Source organism: Sander lucioperca, chromosome 5, assembly GCF_008315115.2.
Source record: "Sander lucioperca isolate FBNREF2018 chromosome 5, SLUC_FBN_1.2, whole genome shotgun sequence".
NCBI lineage: Eukaryota > Metazoa > Chordata > Actinopteri > Perciformes > Percidae > Sander > Sander lucioperca.
This window is the reverse complement of record NC_050177.1, coordinates 40352243-40368932: the sequence shown is the minus strand read 5'-3', so window position 1 is coordinate 40368932 and position 16690 is coordinate 40352243. Positions and strand designations below refer to the sequence as shown.

The following is a 16690-nucleotide window of genomic DNA, read 5'->3' as shown; positions in this document are numbered from 1 at the left end:
ATAACAGCTTTCAGAATAGCATGTTCTTGTTTATTGTGTCTTGTGTATGTTGCTTCTGCAACAACTGAATTTCCCTTTAGGGTAGGTTCAAATATTTTGCAATTCTGTCTGCCATCGGACATGATTTTTTAGCGCGCTAACGTTAGCTCTGCTAACTAGCTAACATCGGCAGTCAAACAAACATCAATGATCCAATGTCTTTTTGATAATCTACACGTTTTTCTTGCAGTAGTTTTTCTACAATAAGCCGTGGTAAAAGTTACTATAATCCGTTCAAGGAGTTGATAAGCAGACAGATTAGCTAGCTAGCTTCCACTTTATAAACAGCTAGCTAACCATAGCAGCTACCGTTAACGTGTACGTTAGCGACGTTTAACGTTAGCTACATAACGTTAGCAATATATCTTGTGTAGAATCCAGGACCGGCAGAGCAGAGGGAAGTGTCAGGGAGCAGAGACAAACTATTTAGCTAGATGAAGTGAGCTGGTTTGACCATTGAGATGGGATATGCTCGCTAGCTTCACCGCAGTCGTGTGTGCCGTGCACTAGCTAGTCACTAGTGCGGGACTGCAGGTGAGGTCGAGGGGCGTGGCGATGACATCATCGATACGATAAAAAGCCGGCTTCACCATCCAGACGAAGCCAAAAGAGAGTCGTTTTCGAATTTTTCCACCCTGGGACCCGGTTTCAAAAAAGTAGCAGTGCGTTTACAGAATTCGTGTGGACGATCGGCCCAAACGATGCTAAAAATGTGCGTTTGCACCAAAAAACGTCTCCGTGTGGATGGAGCCTGAGTCTCATTTTATCCTGCTATCCTCTTCCCTGTTCACCTATTATTTTCTCTGATCAACGAACTTGTAGTGTCTCCTGTGTTAATTAAGTCGGTCTGCCTTTTGTCTAGCCTAATGTTAAAACAAAGCAGTTTACATTGGTCAGTGTGAGTGAGACCTTTTGTTTAGAGACGGAGCCAGTGAATAAAACTCATCTGAACCAGCCACTGAATTGGATCTGAGAGAACTTTTGGTTCCACTAAACCAAACTAAACTACTTCTAGATATTTTCAACTGTTCACAAATGGAGGTGAAAATGAGACACTTTCATGTGCTTTATTAGCATCATACTGTGAATATAAGTACAAAAGGATGGGGGGCAGTCTAGAGCTTCAGTTGGCTTCAAAGTGAGGGAAATGTACGGATTTGGTGTTTATTGATTCTCATGTTTAGGAATTCAGAGAGCAGCTTAACTCAAGCTGCATTGATTGCAACATCAATTGTGACCTGAAAGCTGCTACGCTGTCGCTGCAAAGAAATGAGCTGTTTCCCACCATCTATGCTGCTGTTTTCTGAACACAGCATTGCTTTTGGTTCACTTTGTGACAGTTGTGCCACAGACACTATCACTAAAACAGACAAAAGAGGGCGGGCCTGGGCCCACCCACATTGACAGCTGGCCCGCCCAATCAGAAATTCACAAAAAGAAAATACTACTCTGTATAGTTAAACATGGATATTAGTACTGTATGTGGTGCATTTTATCTATATCGTTAAAAATACTAAAATTATAAGTAAGCATGATAACTATTTAAAAAGTTAAGTGTGTTCGTGTGTTTTCATTGGTCAATGCAACACCATCTGGCACGACCAACGGTAACGTTCACTAGAAGTGTCATGGTATCTTGATTTTGCTTTAGTATGGCTAAACAAGTTGCACTCCTAAGTCCAAGTCAAATGTCTTGCTTTGTCCGACCAACAATCCAAGACTCAAAGATATAACAATTTTAAAAAAGCAAGTTAATCCTATCATTTGAAAAGCTGGATCCAGATCATGTTTGGCATTTTTTCACTAGTTTTGCTTGGAAAATGACTGAAAGATCAACTGGGTATAAAAATTGTTGTTGATTATTTCTGCAGGTTGATAAACTAATCATTTCAGCTTTAGAAGTGTTAGCTAGAGACTTAATAACAAGATCAGGAAATGACTAATATGGTTCATATAGTCACCAAAATATCAAACAATATCTACTCTGATACAGTATCAGTAGCTACTGTAGCACCCAGTATATTGCTGAATCTATGATCTAATGATCTCATTTTTGTATGAAAAAGTTTGAAAAATGAGACTAATATCTCTGTCCATTATAGCCCATCGTAGATGTTTCCTTACTTAGTGATGGAGGTCAATAATAGGGATGAACGATTAATTGTTTTCAAATCGAAACCACGACTTGAAAGAATGCGATTAGCTAATCGTGAAGACTGTGATTAATCAAATGTGAATTATTTAGTTGAATGTTTGGTGTAACATTTGATATAACATTTTTTATTCCTCTTTTCATTATTATATCTACTGTTTTTTTCATAAGATAAAAGCTGGAATAATGTTACACATCACAGACTGTTTACAAAAATGTCCTATTTTCAGTGAATCTTTCTTTATTTAACATGATCATAGAAGGTACAATATGTAGCTAAAAAAGTTTTAATCTCAACATCTGGCAAAAATAAAATCGCAATTAGACCCCCCCCCCCCCAAATCGTTCAGCCCTATAACAGTACTAAAATACTTAATATCCCTATTTATCAATGTCCATACACACAATTGCCAAATGGGGTTGTGATTCCTCGCAGGGGTGAAGCCATGGGAAGGCCGGGACAGTGAGTGAGGGAGGACATTCAGCGACAGAGGGACAGTGACATTTTCCTTAGTGACCAAACACCCCCACCACCTCCCACCCTCAGAAGAGCAGACAGTAAAAACAGAATAATGAAAGGAAAAAGGTGTCACATTCTTAGACTCCAAAGGGCAACCCCTGACTGCAATGCAAATGAGCTCCTCTGTCTCAGTGAAACGGCCTTTTGTCTTCACCATTTCAACTGTCCCTATGAGTCACCGCTGCCACAGTTTTGGGAACAGTGGAGTCCAGTCAGTTCCACTTCCCTAAAAAAGAAAACAACCTCAATCTGTGAAGCTTAAAGTACCACGTGAACTCTGTTTGGAATTCCTCTTTACAAAGAGACGTCACCCACTTCCTCGAAAACCAGTCTCTTCGCTTGAAAGGGAAAATTGTAAGGGAATGTGAATATGTGTTTACAAAAAAAACAACCAATTTCTTTAAATAATCTTGTTCTTTGTTCCCATATCAAAACATTTGCATACAGTTTTTAATTTGTCCGAAAACAATTTACTAAAAACATGATTAGGGAAACCGTGTAATGAATTTGGAAGCTTGTGCGTGAGTCCTGTGTTTGCTGGAGTTTGAGGTGACATGGAGACGCTTCACAGAGAGCTGAACATAATGTTTCTGAATAGCGGTCACCTCTGCTTGGCTCATTAACCTCCCATCATTCATAGCCAGACGGGACCGGAGAGGAGAGGAAAGTTCCTCTGTTGCTTCTGCCCTGAACTGTCACAGGAGAGCGGCCACACCACACCCCCAACGCCCACCATGGAAGACAATGGCACAGCCATGACACGGCCATGACACGCCGGTACCAGCCCCAGGTCAGACGGTAAGCCTATTTGTAATCCTTTCCGCTCAACCTGTGCTTGATTGAACATGCCCTTGTTAATGAGACTGTGTGGAGCTATTCCAAAGCACAAAAACACTGGATACCATTGACGCAGACGTAGGGCTGGGCAATATATCGATATTATATCAATATCGTGATATGAGACTGGATATTGTCTTAGATTTTGAGTAAAGTAATATAGTAATTTGACATTAGTGGTGTCTTTTCCTGGTTTTAAAGGCTGCATTACAGTAAAGTGATGTCATTGAATGTTAGCTGAGTGTTCTATTATTTGCTTCCGTACCCACTTAGTCATTATATCCACATTGCTGATGATTATTTATCTAAAATCTCATTGTGTAAATATTTTGTGAAAGCACCAATTTTTCAATTCAATTTTGTTGTCATTGACACAATGTGCAGGCACATATGTAACGAAATGTAGGTCATTGCTTTCCAACAAACAGTGCACATACACAGTAGATTAAAAAAAGACATTAATAACATTACCATTATTCACAGGCTCAGAATTATTGTGAATTATATTGTAAACGTGCACATTTTGTAAATGCACTTGTGCAAATGGCATAGTATATATTATAATGCCTAGTATATATTAGGGATGGGGGGAAAAAAATCGATACAGCATGGTATCACAATATTTTCTGTGGCAATACTGCATCGATACACGGACGCCAAGTATTGATCTATTATTATATATGTGTTGGTCAGTTTGTCTGCTTGACAATCCCATTTTGCAGCAATACAATTGAAGTGAGATGAACAAACAGAGAAATGTATCTTTTAAGATAAAACAGATGTTGACAAAGTTTCCTTTTGGGGACGTCATTTGAAATCGGGAAAAATTTGGAGTTGGATAAAAGGTAATAAATTGCAATATATCGCAGAATATTGCAATATGTTTAAAACTGCAATAATATCGTATCGTGACGTATATATCGTGAAGTATCGTGATGATATCGTATCGTGCGGCCTCTGGTGATTCCCACCCCTAGTATACATTAAAGTGCATAGTATTAAAGTGCAGTAACAGGAGGAGGAAGCAACCCTACAATACGGTTGCAATATTGATATTGAGGTATTTGATTAAAGCAGCCATATTATGCTCATTTTCAGGTTCATAATTGTATTTTAAGGTTGTACCAGAATAGGTTTACAAGGTTTAATTTTCAAAAAACACCATATTTTTGTTGTACTGCACCGCTCTCTCTCACTGCTGCAGATCCTCTTTTCAGCTGGACTCTGTTTTAGCTACAGAGTGAGACCTCTTTTCTTCTTCTTCTTCTGTACTATCTTTGATTGCACTTGCACATGCTCAGTAGCTCAGATGTAGATCATGTCAGCTAGCTAGCTCCATAGACAGTAAAAGAAAGGCTGTTTCTACAACTTCGGTCAGTTACAAGGCAGGATTAGCTGGGAGACTTCTAAATGAGGGCGCACATGGAAGTAGTTCTTTTGGAGATTATGGTGAACTTGTGTGTGTTGTAGCAGTGCTTTGCTGTTGAGAATGAGGTAGCATGCTAGTGTTAGCATGCTAACGCTACGAGCTAATGGTTGCGGTTAGTCTGCTCGTTTCGGCTTGTGACATCACAAGCCGTGCCGATTTTGAACAGCTCACCCAGAGACTGAAGGCAGGACACATTCAGAAACCGTATCTCACTCTAAACAGCATGGATGGATTTTTTTCCAAGTTTGTATGTGTGTGGAAGCACCAGAGAACACCCCAAATCCCAGAAAAAGTGATTTTTTTCATAATATGGGCACTTTAAAACATATCGTGATATTTGATTTTCTCCATATCGCCCAGCCCTACGCAGACGTGACCTATATTTCCTCTCATGTCTCAAGCCACAACAATTATTCAGAGGGGAAAAGGAGTTGATGGAGCTCGGAGAGTTCAAAGTGATGAAGGATCTGAGGCGAGACCTTTCTACCTCTAGGACTCCTATCAGATTAGCCCGCTGCGGGGCGGCCTCTAGCTCACCCAGTCAGAGCGTTCGCCCCATGTAGGCTGAGTCCTTTGCAGCGGCAATTCGAATCCGACCTGCTGCCCTTTGCTGCATGTCATCCCCCATCTCTCTCCCCCTTTCCGGTCTATCCACTGTCACTCTATAATAAAGGGAAAAGCCCCCAAAAAATAATCTTAAAAGATTAGCTCGCTGCCTTCTCAGGAACTCACTTTGAGTTTGGTGTTGTTTGATTTGAACTGTACTGCGCTCAAGTGCAACCACAGGTTTGTTGACTAGATCTGGTCGTCTGCATTCCTGAGAAGGTCTCCCTCAAACAACATATTTTATTTATATGACATTAAGTCCACGATCTCTCTCTCCCCCCCCCCGTCTTCCCTGGCATCGTGTCAAGAATATTTACGTCCAAACGGATCCATTTGTAAACGACTCAACACGCTACTTCATATTCCAGGCCTGTAGGTGGCGCTGTTTCTGCTACAGAAATTCACCAAAAACGGAGAAGAAGAGGCGGAGCATGTGCATAAAGCTTGCGCGCTGTATACAAACAGACAGCAGAAGAAGAAACCAAACAGCCCTAGTAAAACTAATAGGCTCAATATCTTCTCCAGCAGGAACACAAGCATGTAGTCCGCCATTGTTGTTGTTGTTGTTGTTATGAGACGTGGTCGCGGCATAAGAGGTCGAAGGCTAGAGGTTGAGGGGTGTGGCGATGACATCATCGATACGCAAGTATGCGGCTTTGGGCGGCGTTTTCGAATTCTTTTCACCCTGGGACCAGGTTTCAAAAAAGTGCGTCTTCAGGCAGTGCGTTGACGGTATTCGTTTTGACGATCGGCTAAAACGATGCAAAATATGTGCGTTTACACCAAAAAGTTTCCGTGTGGATGGCCGCTAAACTGAACGGGAGCTTGCTTGTCTCACTATGCTACAAATACTACTACAACTACTACCACTAGTTAGTGATCTTCTGTAAGTCCCTTCTTAAAACGTACTTTTATCGGAGAGCCTTTCCTGATTTTATTTGAGCTTGAACCTCTTTCAGCTGTCTCGTATTCTTTTTTTCTTTTCTTACCTACGCTGTACAGGTTTGTATACACCAACACAGTATTTTTATTGGTCGTTTTTGAAAACCTGATGTTTTTATGACTGCACTGTTTTATTGTTTTGTGAAGCACTTTGTAACCTGGAGTTTGAAAAGTGTTCTATAAATAAAGATTATTATTATTATTATTATTACTAACAATGAAAATGAGTAACATGTGGCCGGGTTAGCTCAGTTGGTAGAGCAGGCGCACATATATAGAGGTTTACTCCTCGACGCAGCGGGCCGCGGGTTCGACTCCGACCTGCGGCCCTTTGCTGCATGTCATTCCCACCTCTCTCTCCCCTTTCATGTCTTCAGCTGTCCTATGGAAATAAAGGCCTAAAATGCCACGGCGCCCTAACGTTGCCATGCTCGGCAATGGGGGGGGGGGGGGGGGGAACAGAAGCGAGACGTTTGGGAATTAGGCTCCAGCCAGAAGATGCGTAGCAGCAGCGGGGATTGAGTGGCGTAGGTCCGTCTGTGTGTCAGGGGGAGATAACATGGCCTCTCTCTAGCTTACAGCCAGCACACGGGAATGACAACTTGTTCAAATGGGCCCGTCACTATGGAAACCTTCTACAAAAGCATCCCAGCTATTCACACAGAGGAACATTGAGGCTGCAGAAGAAAGCGAGGCAGAGGGAAACAGAGAGAGAGAGAGAGAGAGAGAGAGAGAGAGAGAGAGAGAGAGGAGGGAAAAGGCGAAGGAAGAAGAGAGAAACAGACTGAAGAAGTGGAGCAGGGGAGAACGAGGGGAGGAGGGGGAAGATGGAAGGGAGATAGATAATCAGAAGCTCACAGTGAGAAAAAAGGGGGGGGGGGAATTCAAGAAAGAGACAAAAAATAATGGAGAAAGAGGGAATGAGGCCAAAGATGTGAGAATGGCATATGAGACAGAGAGGGAGAAGAGATGGGAGGCGTCAGTGATGAAGACTGTGTGAACACCCACACTAACAGCTGCTCTGCCCTGTTTGGTGCATTCAGCAACACCATGTCCTTGTGTGCAAACACAAAAATGACCCTCAGCTCCATAAGATCCCACATATTTCCCCTGACCTTCACACACAGAGCAGACATACGTACAAAGCTATGTCTGTGCTCAGTCCCCTCCTGAAGGAAAAACACTGTGCCCATTGCCATGGCAGTGTGCATCAGCATGTTCAGCAATGTTGCTCCCCGAGACGAGCAGACACTGCACCAACTGCCGCTTGTTTTCTTTTAAAATATTTACGAGACAGCGAGTCCCAGATTGAGTTCTGAGAGGAATTATGATCAGGAAAAATGAGACGAACCAGTGGTTTAAGGATGTGTCACAGCAGGTGTGTGCCAAATAGAAAAGGTAAAACACCAGTCTGGGTGACAGTTATGGCGTTTTTTCCACTACATGGTACCTGCTCTACTCAGCAAGACTCTACTCGCCTTTTTTGGTTTTCCATTATGAAAAAAAGTCCCTGGTACCTAACCACTAAACTACTAAATCTGCAATGGAAAAAGGAGGACGGGGCACCGCGGCCGAGCCGAGCCAAGCTGAGTCAAGCAGGTACCATGTAGTGGAAAAAACGCCATTAAAGTGCACCCAAGTTCATAGTGAGCAGTTTAAGAGGTGAAGGAAGTAGGGGTGTATTGAAAGGTGCCGTTTCATGCACTCACAATATACTGTATATTCTCAAGTTTAACTAAGAACAAACTTCTGTTTTCAAATTTCACCATTCACAAAAAATGCTCTCGCTTAAAAGGCATAAACAACCTCGTTTTACAACTAGATCCCAATCTACATAAAACATAGAGGTCAGATGTCTAGTCTTGGTTGGATCTACCCAATAGCTAACCTGGCTTGGTTAGCTGGTTTGTTAACGCATAGTCTCGCTTTGTCAGACCTTCCTCCACAGCTCTGCGGAGGAGGGTCTGGCTAGTCCACACAGCATTCCAGGATGGGAGAAAAACGTGCACCGGACGGAACCCCGGTAGCTCTGCAAAATAGTCTCGGGAAGGAACTTGTTTTGGTGGAACATGTGTACGTTCAAAAGTAGTTTTAGTCGTGCAACAGAAAACTCAGATTGGACAGATAGTCTATCTAGCTGTCTGGATTTACCCTGCAGAGATCTGAGGAGCAGTTAACCATAGTCCTAATAAATCCACTAGAGTTTAGAACGCCAACACAAAGAAAGAGGAAGGTAACGGACATTCGGCCGAAAAGAGGGATGTCTGGTGGAATTTCCTCCAGCAGATGGTTCTAGTTAACACAGAACCATCTGAGAAGCTGTCATTGGAAACTGTTTAGAAAAGGGCAGGTACTTTCAAAAAATACCTGAAGGTGATTGGATGAACCATCTGTCTATCACTTCCGCCGTTGTTGCTTTGAAGGAACTGCCGCCGCCGTCACACAGGATGGATTTTCGTGAAACAATATTTAGAATGGAAACAAAGTCAATGAAACGACGTGAACACAAGAACAGACGGATTCACGCTCGTTCCCTTGATGCCATGACAGGAGCAGAACTGAAGCGGGTCACTCTTTACTGTTGGCTGCTTGTAATCGTTGTGATCTCGTAATTATTCTATGAGTTCATTTAAGTGGCGGTGGACAAGAGTGTCAACTAAAAGCCTGCCATGTAAATGTAAATGAGGTGAAGTGGAGAGATACTAGGCCAAGAGAAGAGACGAACACTGTTAATTAGAGCAAAGTACTTTTTCTCCCTGCCCTGTGGCACACATTTCACTGGGGAGAAGGTGTGTCTGGGCTATTTATAAGCTCCAGTTGGTGGGCCAGTGGGGTCTTGTCTTCCAGGCTTGCCCTCCCCCTTGGAGCTTTTTCAGAGAAGGAAATACCGTAAACACTTGAAAAACATACGGATAATGCTACCTTCTTTTTCGGTGAAGTGCTTTCCTTATTAGAACCATATTTCATCTTAAGAGGTTTTGTAAATGAGAGCTCAGAAGGGATTTTAAGGCAAACTAGATCTAAAAGGTAATATATACTTCATTCTCTTTAATGAAAAATTCTGTCACAAGACTGATTAAAAAAAGGTAATAACGTGCTCATGTGGCATTAATTCATTTGAAGTGTCTCATTAGGGATTCAAAGTGATTCTGATGTGCAATGGTAGGCTGTCTCAGCGGGTTCACACTGCGGGTATCATGGTTTAGTGGGGAGGGCAAGAGCCTGGTAAAATCTATTTAGTTGTTTCGTGCCACTAGTTTTTGAGACAGACATATAGACATATCAGCAATGTATCAGTACAATTCTTTTTTTATTAAAGTTGTGGTACTGTCTTTAAAGGCCCTGACACACCAACCCGATTATCGGCCCTTGGACAGTCTGGTGAGGTTAGTGACTCGAGTCTTTTCGGTGTGTTCCGTGCCGTCGTCAGTCGAAGGAGCCATCGGCCTTCATTTGGGCCGATTTGACATGTTGAATCGGAAGGCGGGCAGTCGGACTCAATGGCCAATCTGATTGGTGGAGCGCTAACCCGGAAATGACGAGCAGGTTGAGCCTGACTAACGCCTCTCAAAATCTGACGAAAATCTTTTAAACTGATCTTTGTCGATCTGAAATGAAGACAGATTCAGCAACTACATGGCCTATTTCTCGCTTAAAATGTTTTCAGAACTACTTTCATAAAATATGAGATCATATTCCGAACGAAGTCACCATTATGCTCGGTTGTAAAATCCGGGAGCAGCCAGACCCACGTGACGCGTTCGTCCAATCAGCTGCCGGTTTTAATTTTTTGGGCGACAAAACAGATTAGCGCCGCCTGCTGTTATGGAGACGTATTACTTCTCGCGCACGCGCAGAACGTACGCTGAAGTCAGCGTCGCTTCAGTGTGTTCCGAGGCACTTTTTTGACCAACTCGGGGAGGCAGTCAGTCCGACTGCCTTTTCTGCTGAAGGTCGGCCGTCGGGTTGGTGTGTCAGACCCTTAATGTTACATAATTGTGATGAGTTAAAAAAGTACAACACATCAACTGTTCTGAAACCATAAATGAAGGGATATTTATACCCCTTCCCAATGGTCAAAACCCCACTTACATGCTGTAACATCTGGCTTCTGCCTGCAGTGGGAAAGGTTACAATTGGCATTCATTCCGGGTCAAATGACTGCAGTAGTCACAAGTATTTATCGGCTCCAGCTCTGATCGGCTGATGGAAACATGACACCTGGTTGAACTGGTATTATTCATCCATGGGATGGACACGTTAATTTCTGCCTCTTTTCTGGCACAATACTGTGACCTGTGTCACCTCCATCTGTAACTTCTGTCATCTCTGCCACATATTCCATCATCATTCCAAATTATATGTAGGCTCTGTGCGGATTTCCACGTACAGCCAGTTTGTTGTGACCCAGCGGACTTGTCCGGACATGTGGAAGCGTAGCAATTCACTGCGCACGTGTGGAACATGTCCTCCAAGCGGATAATATAAAACAGAACTAATATGCGTCCGTGTTGTCCGCAGCTGTCTGCGTACATGTCGGTTTTGGGGTGTAATGAATGTTTTCTGGCATGTTCGTGAGGCCGAGCGTAACACACCATACTCGTCTACTGGCAATGGTAAAGGAGTATGTAGTCGTCATTATCTTTAGCGGATTTACGGGCGTTTAAAAAAACGACATATTCACACTAATTCTGATGTAAAAACGGATATTACTGATGTAGTCATTCCTGTAATAAAACTCTACTGTAGGCCAGGGGTTGTGTGTGCTTACCCTGTGACACATGGTGTCGACAGCCACATTTTTCACCTGCCAGTGATAAGCTTTCAGAAGTGTTTACACCAAAAACAGCCTGTTAAAACAAAGCAAGGGGCTGTGTTGGTGACGGTGTGTTGAAGACATGAATACGATTCAAGAAGTCCAGTTTAAGCAATGGATCCATGAGTTGAAGTTGAATCAGATGCCAACACACTGCACAGCAGTTTATAATACTCAATTATAGACTACAATTATTTTATCTTTCAGGGTCAAAATCACCAGGTAAACTAAAAAATATGGCATTTAAGTTACAACGGAGGATTTGATTAGCCACAGTAGCGCCTTGCCGAATGATTTTGCGATGCAGTCCAGCAAAAGTTGAGACTGGTTCAGCTTTTTTGTTGTTGCCGGAGCCTTCTGCATTGGCAAGAGTTACAATAATTGCAAGTGTAACGCCGAGGACAAAATCCCTCACTTGTTTCCCACCTGTGAACACAATCAATTGCATTTGTTGGAAAGTACAGCCAGGGCAGAAGTACCACTACAGGGAGGGAGCTAGAGAGCTTAGCTGATGTCTGAGAAAAGTTACAGTCTGTTGACTTCTTCACAAACCACACATGAGCCGAGTTTCCTTGGTCACTGGTAGCTCTAAGAAAAACAATTGACTTCAGGATTCTTGTTTTACTTGCGTTAGATTAATCAGTAAAAGTATTTGTGAGAGACATCCTAGAAAATTGTTGTTCCTGGGGTTTTCACAAGTGAGGTTTTACTGCGAGAGACAAACCAAGGAACCCATTAACCCATTCAAAGTGCAGCTCAGATATTTATAATGTAGGCCCAAGTGACCAAAGGGCAGTCTGTTGGTACAGATAGATGAGCCACTCTCTGTCACCACAGGGCAAAGGTTCTCACTTCTTCTCATTCTAATCCCTTTCCCCTCCCTCACTTTGCACAGTTTTCCCCTCTGACACATGTCCTTAGACACCCAGTGTTTTATACTGTGTGGTCTGTCTCGCCATCTTTGTCTCAGCGGTTGTCTGTGGCGTGTCGGACGGACACAGATCGGCTGTCCATGCCTGCTTACGAGCCCAGAGCCTGATGGCCGACATCAGGATGCCCGCAGCATCTTGTGTTTCATTACTCTTTTATTCTGAGGGCAAGGGGCTGCCAGTGAAGCGAGGAGAGCTGGTCAGAGCAGAGCAGGAGGGGACTGAAGAGCCATTTCCCCTACGGCCCCTCTTGACACAGATTTCAGGCTGCACGCATCTCCCTGGAATATTACTCCCGCCCACCCAATTCTCCAGCAGACACAGCCTTTAGGGTCATCCACAGCCGTCATAATATTGCATTTTGTGTTCCCTGCCTACCCGGTTAGATTAGGTAGATACAGAGCAGATTGGTTTCTAGCCGGCTGAGGAGCAGGAGGCAGAGAGGACAGGGGATGAAAGAGAGGAGGAAGCAAAGGAGCAAATTTGTTCTAATTCTGCTCGGGGTGTACTATTTGCAGTATATGCTGCCGAATTTGGGAAGAGTAATGTCAAATGATAGCAAGAGCTTGGCTTCAGCTTCGTCATTATTCCAATATGTCCAGTCGTGTTAGGAAAGAGCCAAAGAATGCAGGAATAAAGATGGGCTGAAGGGGAGAGGCAGGGCAGGCGAGTGTGACTATTACCCAATAAAAAGTGGACACAAAATGATCCATCATAAAAAAATGCATCTGCTTCTCCTGTGTGTTGGCAACGAGATGTCACAACAGCTTTAAAAAGAGGAATGAACACAGCGCAAGCTCTATAAATTGTTAATAGTTACTTAAAAGGTGCAGTAAGCGAAACATTGTTGATATCTGAACTCAACTGCCAACCCCCAAACTACAACCCCCCCCCCTTCAGAAGCTCCGCCCCCCAGATTCAGGGACAGATAACTACTGGATCACTTACTATACCTTTAATTGCTGCAGTGGTTTGACTAATTGAATTTGAGTCAATATCATTAAATGCCTGACATGCAAATATAAAAAAACAAGCCAAAGAAGGGAGTCTTAGGGGCCATCCACACGGAGACGCTTTTTGATGCAAACGTACATGCATCGTGTGTTTTACAAATCCTGTAAGCCCACTGCCACTTTTTTGAAACCTGGTCCCAGGGTGAAAATATTCAAAAACAGCTCCCATTTGGCTTTGTTTGGACGGCGAAGCCGCATACGTGCGTATCGATGAAGTCATCGCCACACCCCTCGACCTCTAACGTTATGTAGCTAACGTTAAACATCGCTAAAGTAACTGACACTCCAGCCAGCAGGGACGTAATGTTAGCGTTAGCTGCTATGATTAGCTGTTTATAAAGTGGAAGTAGACAACTTATCAACTAGCTAGCTAATCTGTCTGCTTAACAACGGATTATAGTAACTTTTAGCACGGCTTATTGTAGAAAGGCTACCGCAAGAAAAATGTGTAGATTATCAAAAAGACATTGGATCATTGATGTTTGTTTGACTGCCAATGTTAGCTAGCAGAGCTAAAGTTACCGCGCTAAAAAAGACATGTTTTCTTGCGGCGGCCTTTATAAAATGAGCAGTGGTGAAAGTTATTATAGATCATGTTATGATCGGGAGTGACTGAAGACTATGCTCTTCTTCTCCGTTTTTGGTGAATTTCTGTAACAGAAACAGCGCCACCTATAGGCCTGGAATATGAAGTAGCGTGTTGAGTCTTTTACAAATGGATCCGTTTGGACGCACATTTTTTTTGACACGGTTCCGGGGAAGACGGGGAAAAAAAGATCATTTTGGTACGTGTGGACGTGGCCTTAAGGTGTGTGCACTGTAGTTTGTGGAAAAAGGTTGGCATATACGCATTAAAGTCAGTCAACAGAGAAATAACTGATAACTGTGTGCTGCAGCGATAAAGAGATAATTACGCTGAGGGTTTTACCCAGAGCTTGTTGTTTAGTTGCTAAGCGACGCAGGTGCATGATTGCATAAATAAGGCGCTGGAGTGTAAAAACTATTTATTGCAGGAAGAAGATAATTGCTTTCCTTTTTTGCGTTAATGACTCGAGGATTGTGATGATTGAGGCCCATTTTCAGGTGAACGTTTTTGCAGCAGTATCACAGCTGCATGCTGTGCTGACAATAGGATGGAGCATGGCTGCCACTTCTGCAGAGCTCCTGTCAGTACAATCAGCCATTCTTCCCTTCTGCCCACTAAAAGCTCTCTGCATGAGCAACCCGTTCAATCCTCCATCTCCCTCCTTTCATCTCTATTCACTTTGAGCACTCTGGACAACTCTTTGTGCGCCCATCTCCTCAACTATCTCTATACATTAACCTCTCTCCACCTGCTTCTCTCACTCTCTCTCTGTCTCTCAGGGCCATGTGAGCTGGCGACCCTTTCAGCCCTCTCTATCTGGGCTTACTGTCCACGTGGCCTAGAGCGGATTACATTCTTGACATCCCTGTGCCAGATGTTTATGACTAAAATAGACAGAACAACAACTAGCCTTACCACTAAGTCAAACAATGCATTTGGGCTACATCTACACTACTACGTTTTCAGTTTTAAGCAGCATTTTTGAGACAAAAATGATCTCCGTCCACACAAGAATTTCACTTCCAGTAGCAGAACTAATCTCTGTCTAAATTAACACGTCTGCCAACGCATATCACATGACCATTCACGTACACTGGGCATGTGCGTGCCGGTGTAAACAGAAGGCAGATTGTCTGACGTTACTCTGCGGTTGGACATCATGGCTGTAGAAGTTGAAAATACAGAAAATACTTTGGAGAAAGAACAACAATGGTGAACAGTAAGATTTACTAGCTTGGAGTGATGACGAGGTGGAACTGTTACTGAAAGGTATGTAAGCTACCTAACCGATAAGACTGACTGACGTGTGTGTCCGTTTGTGCCCGCCCAGACTACAAAGCAACCCCGGAGTTTTCAAACCAAAACGGGGGCAGCGGTGTTTCCAAATGTCTCCGTTTTGAGGGCTCGGAAACGCCGGAGTAGTGTGGACGCGAAGTGTAAATGTAGCAAAAGATAGTAGGGCTGCACGATATGAGGAAAAAACTGTATTGCGTTTACTTGGACGGATTTTGCAATTGCGACATGATTCACGATATTGGAGGGGAACGATCATTTTTGTATCATTACTCATTTTCATTGAAAAATATAAAAATTCATAAATTTAAATGAAAGGGTGATTTTTGCGAGGATCTGTACCAAACAAAGATTATTTTCTGTAGGATAGGATTCGTAGACTTGGACGTCTCTGCAGCACCACAATACTAAATTCAGAATGGTTTGACACATATTTTGCCTTTAACAAATATTGCACCGCCCGCAGTTGTTTTTAAACCCAAACTTAGTAGTGTAGATGTAGCTATAGCCTAAACCACATTTCTCCTACATGCTCGAGCAGGTTCCTCTGTTTTAATAGGAAAGATTCGCTTTTGCCTAATGATCTCCCGTTTCCTTTGTCTCTAACGTCTCTGTCTTTAATTACTTATTATTATTACCTTGTTCAGGAGCCTAAATTGACTAGCTTTCTCTTGTTTTCACTTCATCGTTTTCCATTCTTGCTCCTGCAGCTTCTCCTCCCAGCTCTCTCCAGTGAGCCGGTATGGAGATCAAATAGGCGATAAGGCGCCCACTGTAACATACACATTAGCATGATTAAATTGGCCATTGCCTGTCCATTTATTAAAAGCCTCTCTGGGCTTGGTGGGAGGTCTATCTAGCCGGGGAGTAGAGTAGGAGAGGTGTCGGCTGTGTGTGTGTGTGTGTGTGTGTGTGTGTGTGTGTGTGTGTGTGTGTGTGTGTACAGGCCAGGGTGTGTATCACTGTCATGTGCGTGTGTCTAAGCCTGACATCACCAAGGCAGAGAAGTTAATGAGGGTTGCAGGGGTATTTCTAACACAGTGCGGGCTTTCTGTGGGCGAATTACAGGTGATGTGATGGGGAGTGAGAAAGACAGCCTGTTGAGAAGTGATAGCTGGGCGGGAAAAAGTCAGCAGTGGGCTCGGCTCTGGCAGTGGCTGCACGGGAGATTTAGGGCTTAGGCGATTGTTAGACGGGGCTCAGTTTGTTTTGAACTATGGGCCTGTGTTTTACGCGGGCCCGCTTTATGTGGACGCTGACTCTTTCCACCACTTTGTACTGCACTCTCAGCAGTTTAAAAAAGGGAGGATTAGACACAGGTGTGTGCCTCTCTCTCGTCTGCCGGAGAGCACAGCCGCCTAATCTCTGGCGCAGAGGAGAGAGGATTTGGAAGAAATGACCTTTGCTCACTACACTTTCTCCTCTCCATCTCATACCCTCCAAGTCGAGTGAAAACACAGTGTGTTGCATCGTTCCTTCCTTCTGTCACTCGCACTCCCGCTTTTTCATTTTCCTGCTGGAAGACTCG

At 43.4% G+C, this 16690-nt stretch overlaps 1 protein-coding gene and 1 long non-coding RNA gene across 6 annotated transcripts in view; one reads left to right on the top strand and one right to left on the bottom strand.

The window, feature by feature from the left end:
• The window catches only part of aplp2 (amyloid beta (A4) precursor-like protein 2), a 96772-nt gene that overhangs the window by 65018 nt on the left and 15064 nt on the right, over positions 1 to 16690 (bottom strand). The window lies entirely within an intron of this gene.
• On the top strand, positions 690 to 7528 carry LOC116041105. Its single transcript, XR_004102844.1, has 3 exons — positions 690 to 794; positions 7024 to 7027; positions 7517 to 7528. It is a non-coding gene; the product is annotated as an uncharacterized LOC116041105 (long non-coding RNA).